We start from the raw sequence: 6,000 nt of genomic DNA, 5'->3' as shown, positions 1-6,000 counted from the left end.
GAACGAGTATGGTAACTTGGAACCTCTGTATCTTGAAAACGGATGAAGATATCAAGAAAATTTTGAAGGCTTTTCGAGATCGTAAAGGTTTCAGCTTTTTGCTGTCCATAGCCGTCTTGGAATCCTCAACTGGGTTTTGATCCACTGGTGATGGCGAAAATATAGTAAAAAAACTCTTTTTTCGATTTTCCGGGAAACCGTCCATGAAGTAATGGTGCCTCTGTAAGTTCCGTCAAGCACGCCGTAGAACACATCCAATACAAAAAGAACCAACCCATTTGCTCCATTTGCCTAAGCAATAGGAAGTGTGTAGAAGTGATGCTTTGACCATACACTATAGCATAGTGATTAACACCATCGTTCTGTTGGGTATACAAATGATCCCCAGGCCAAGGGCCAACCAAAACACTTGATCCTACCTTTTATCGCCAATAGGACCAGAGTAGCGCCAGAAAATCCCGTTTTTATCCTTTTTGGAACGTCTCAGGTACGCATGCCATCGCAAGCATACCGATAGGCGGACGACGCAGGGTATGTATGTGGGAGCGTCCCGTGTCCAGAATATTCGCCTCAGGTCCGATAGCAATGGCACTGCGGAGTGATTAACTGCGGAAAACATGAGTGTTGATGGCGTTCGTTAAACGGCCGCGGCTGCGAACACACACTTGACGCTGACGGCTGACCTCTGTTAACAAGGCCGTATCACGGGCTGTGGGAATCCACAGACCGCACACCGGGCGGCGTCCCGGGGAAGTGGAGAGAGTGAGGTGGAGGGAGTTTTCCGGAGGGGGCCGCTGCCGTTGCGGCCGGTCCGTCTGCGACTCTGCGGTCAGTCACAGCTGGTCCGCCGCTGCAGAAGGTCGCCCAGTCCACGCGTTCACCCCACTTGGTGAGTACCTGCGCAACGCGCGCGCTCTACACAGAGGTGGTGCGGGTCTGCCTTACACAGTAGTCAACCAGAGTCTTTTCTGGCGTAAACGGTGTGCGAGAGAACTGCATTCGGTCATCTCGAATGAAAAACAGCCCACAGTTGCACTAAATTATGTTTTTTTTTAAACCTTGGCCATGCTTTCTGCTATAATAATATAGCCTTCTTCAGAAGTCATACACACTAATAAATGAAAACTATCTTAGCCCAGCGGCTGCGTCAAGACCAATAAAATAACTTCAATAGACATAAGCCTGTTTCGAACATAAGTAAAATTACGTATGGCACCGTATATACTCCGCCACTACAGAGTATGGTTCAAATGGTTCAAATGGCTCTGAGCACTATGGGACTTAACATCTGAGGTCATCAGTCCCCTAGAACTTAGAACTACTTAAACCTAACCAACCTAAGGACATCACACACATCCATGCCCGAGGCAGGATTCGAACCTGCGACCGTAGCAGTCGCGCGGTTCCGGACTGAAGCGCCTAGAACCGCTACAGAGTATGTACTCCTACCACTACAGAGGTAGTGGCGGAGGGCATACGGTGCCATACGTAATTTTACTTATGTTCGAAACAGGCTTAAACCTGTTGAAGTTATTTTATTGGTCTTGACGTAGCCGCTGGGCTAAGACAGTTTTCATTTATTAGTGTGTATGACTTCTGAAGAAGGCTATATTATTATAGCAGAAATCATGGTCAAGGTTTAAAATAAACATAATTTAGTGCAACTGTGGGCTGTTTCTCGTTCGAGACAATTTATAACGGCTCCTGCTGTCGCTGCCATGATGAAAATAATGATACATTCGGTCATGTTCCGTTCGCATTCGCCGTAATAGTGTTCCGCTGGTTGTCGGTCTTCGGACTGTATTACAATGCAAAGGGGCCCTCACACGCTCAATAATACTTTAAATGCGAACATTTTAGGTTAGGCTTTACCGTGAATGCAACTGACATTAAATGGAACAACAAGTTTACTATTACCAGTCACTATATATTCATCTCCACGATGCGCTTCAAAGGTTTAAACATCCATCATCAGGTGGATTTACATTTGTTAACACTAGATGTATGTGTGTCTCTGTTGTGTTACGATTTTTGGAGGAACTTAAGACACTGTCTAGTGGAGAAACAAAACACTATTTCAGAAAATGATTTTGGATTTCTTGTGACAAAAAACTAAAATTACATCTAACGGTAAAAATAAAATAAATGAAGTAGAGAACCTCCAGTGGTCTAGGTTTCTTTCACTGTCGTAACTCTACTTTACTTATTCTATATTTACCGTAAGATATAATTTTGGTTTTTTGTCAAAAGAAGCCCAAAACCATTTTCTGAAATAGTGTTTTGTTTCTCCACTAGATAGTGCCGTAACTTCCTCCAAAAATCGCAACAAAATACACACACACACACACACACACACACACACACACACACACACGTCATACTAACAAATGTAAATCCACCTGCTGATGGAGGTTTATGCCTTTGAAACGAGTCGGGGTGATAAATCAACAGTGACTGGTACAAGTAAACTTGTTGTTTCATTTAAACCCAGTAATACTGTCGAACCTTCAGTATACTGACAGTCTAATGACGTCTATTGACGTATTGTCAACACTAGAAATACTGACGAGTAATAGTGATGGCTCTCAAAACATTCTCAATACATACTGGACGTGCTAGTTCAGATACTGACGATTTGACGATGTTCCCCATTCAGATGCTGACAGTGCTTCAGGAACTAGCCACACAGCGTTTGAGTGCAGTGTTTTTGTTTTCAGTTCGCCTTTTTTGCATATCATACGTTAGATTAAGGTTCTTAATAAGTCTTTTAACACAAAACGGTTCCAGCAGGCCTACATGCAAAGGTGGACACTACATATACCACTTTAGCATGGTCCACGGGGAATTCTCTATGACACTGCTTACTCTTTTAATTTGAAAATATAGTTTGGTGAATTAAAGAGCAGTGTGGAAACAGTACGTCATATATCTGCACTGACTACCAAGAGGTCTCCGAAATGAGTGTCAATTTCACTGAATTATCAAAAAACGCAATAAAAAAGTTTTACGTTAATTGTCTGAACATATCCCCGTCAAGCAGATATAACTGCTTCACAGGTTCCTTTAGAATTTTATTTATTGTCTTTTCTAAAAAAAAAAAAGTCATATGACTAGGGCCTGTAGACCGTTCGCCGGGCTGATATTACAGAACCAAAACATCGAACGTTCGGATGACCTGCCTGTCACCGGAAATCTCCAACTTACTCCTAATCTCTTGTCAACTGCGACTGGCTCTCTCTTGTTTTCCCTCCCTATTTCATCTAGTATCAACATTAATATATGATTTGTCGTATTATGAACGACTCATCGCAAAATAATTTATGAAATCCCTCGGGTCCATGATTCTGATTTCAGTCCTTGTCTTTCAACCAATGTCGAACACATTCCCTCCTGTTGCTTGCGAGCTATAGTTACCACAACTGCTGCAGATGCTTCATTTTCGGTGTTTGACATCTTAACCGCGTAACAGCACGTTCTCAGCTGACAGTTTTCGTCAGTCTTATTGACGGTGTGTGGTCGCTTTACTATACTGAAGGGTTGACAAACTAGTGTTTTCAGTGAATGTTGAACGGCTGCAGACCCCCTTAAAAGATCCTTTATCAAAGCCTTTGGTCGGATCTTCGACAGTCAATTACGGAAGCTTTTATCAAAACTATCTTTTTGCAATTGTCGCCGCGCCTTAGCAAACCGTGATCTCTGTTCTTATAGTAAATAGACAAGCATCGTGTGTATTACTTCTTTTTTACCGACTACAGGTTTCAGTCTGCCATGAAGACCATCTTCATGTCTGATGCTGCAAAGTGTTGACAAACTTCACTTTGCGGCACTTGACCTGAAGATTGTCTGCGCGCGGACTGAAACCGACAGTCGGTGCAAGAGAGAAGTCATCCACACGGTGCCTGTTTGTTTATTTATTATAGAGATATAGTTTATTAAAGATGTTTGATAAAACGAACGAAGGTCTATCTTCGATAAAAGTTCGTTGTTGTATATACGTCGCTTCGCTTGCTTTAATGTCTTTAAACTACAAAATGACACCGAAGCATGTTAGTGAGGCGGAAAGCGAAAAAGGAGCTCTTGTCAAAAATTTTTAATTCTAAGTTATTATAATTTTCACGTTCACCATCAAATTCTGAGCAATTATATATATATATATATATATATATATATATATATGACAACAGACATAGGCATTTATAGCTGTTATATAAACAGGATCTAAGTGTCTAGTTTGGCTTTATTGTAATAAAAAATTGTTCTTCTTTTATACAAAGCTAGTTTGAAATGCCTCGAAAACTTAGGAGATTGGGAAGCATCACATTCGCAGCTGTGAGACTTCGTAAAGGAGCCTCTCGCCAGGCCAAAGTTATTTCTCCATAACGACAAGACGTCCGTTTTCAGGAGACAGACGTCTATTGCTTATAATGCTATTATTGACTCTTGTTGGATTCAAACAGCGCTCAGGTTGGTACGAGCACATACAGAATGAAGTAAATTCTTATAATACACAAAAAACTAAAATGGTGATTTTAGACATCATCGTACGCCTTTTGCTTCTACTGAAAATTTAACTTCTCCGACAAGTAGTCCCTTTTCGGTTTCCGTCTCACGTTTTGTGCGTGGCTGCCGCCACAGTGTTCATTGCGAAATACGAAGATTACAAAAGTCTTCACAACACAAAGCATGCTCACTACAATAACCGCAGTAAGGAAGTAGATGCAGCAATCAGCTGCATTCTAAGTGACTGCGCTGTGGATCATGTTAAGATTATTCACAGAAGATGTCGAAGGAGATGTGGGAAGTCAAGCGTTGTCAAGAGTACACAAGTGAAACAAATTTATCTGATTATCTGTAAGTAACCTAAGCTAACCTTCATAAATTCCTCCTTAAGTGATTTATGTATTCGATCACATGTCTTAGAGACATTATGTAATAAAATTCAGATTACTGCAACAGTAGTTTAATGTTTTTATTGTGATGGATCCATTTCAGCTACATTGCCTTCTTCAGACAACCTGCAAAAGTTACATAATATCTCTTGTTATTTTATTATAATATTGGTTACTCGTATTTTTGGCTATACACGTCAGTGGTCACTGTCACTCTATTGTATTACAACGTCGTGTAAATTTAGGACCTCTATGCTATGAGCTGTTTTGTGGTTTGCTGCTGTCGTTAATCGCTCTTTCTCGTAATTTTTATAATTTGAAGATCTATCGTAAGCAGCAAACTGCAAACCAGATTATAGCGTAAGAGCCCTAAATCTACACCACGTTGTAATACAACACAGACTGACAGTGATCACTGATGATATATGGATGTAAGTTACAAATCTGTATAGACGAAAATATGAGTAACCAACAATATAATAAAATTAAAAAAAAATAATGTAATATTCGCATATGGTCTGAAAGGGATCCACCACAATAAAAACATTAAACTATTATAGCATCAGTCTGGATTTTATTACATAATGTCTCTCAGAGATATCTTCTATGCTGCGGGCCCACTTGATCGTAAATGGTTCAAATGTTTCTGGAATGATACATGAAACGGTACACTGTGGGATTCGAATGCTGTATTGCAATCTGGAATAGCTTTCGCCTGTTGCTAAATGCCTTAACCTAACCGTGAACGATCTTCAATCGAAATGGCATTCATAATTTATATATGAAACACTGCACTAGTTATAAATTTTTCCGTGCTTACCAAGATGTGTTGCGAAAATTTATTCTCATTATCAAGTGCAAATATCTAAGTAGGTATTTAATGTGGTGTTTCGGAAAATCGGACTAAACAAATCAAAAACACACATACAATCACCACATAAAATGCCTACTTAAATGTTTCCTCTTGATAACGGGAATAAATTCTGAAAGCGTTTTATATTGAGCATGAAAAAATGTGTGACTAGTGCAGTGATTCATTATTTAAGTGACACAGTCGCAGGCTTTCCAGGAACACCAGTTATGATGAACCAGATTAAGAAAATGAGTATCG

The 6,000-nt window shown here is 40.2% G+C and overlaps 1 protein-coding gene across 1 annotated transcript in view; it reads left to right on the top strand.

Moving 5' to 3' along the window:
• The first annotated feature begins 848 nt into the window (after positions 1–848).
• LOC126234766 (uncharacterized) overlaps positions 849–6,000 on the top strand; it is a 113,540-nt gene continuing 108,388 nt past the window's right edge. Inside the window, exon 1 of the mRNA XM_049943518.1 lies at positions 849–889. The gene's annotated coding sequence lies outside the window, so the exon portion shown is untranslated. The remainder of the gene's footprint in view (positions 890–6,000) is intronic.

This window comes from Schistocerca nitens, chromosome 1 (genome assembly GCF_023898315.1).
Source record: "Schistocerca nitens isolate TAMUIC-IGC-003100 chromosome 1, iqSchNite1.1, whole genome shotgun sequence".
NCBI lineage: Eukaryota > Metazoa > Arthropoda > Insecta > Orthoptera > Acrididae > Schistocerca > Schistocerca nitens.
The sequence above is the reverse complement of the archived record's forward strand: the minus strand, read 5'-3'. Positions and strand labels throughout refer to the sequence as shown.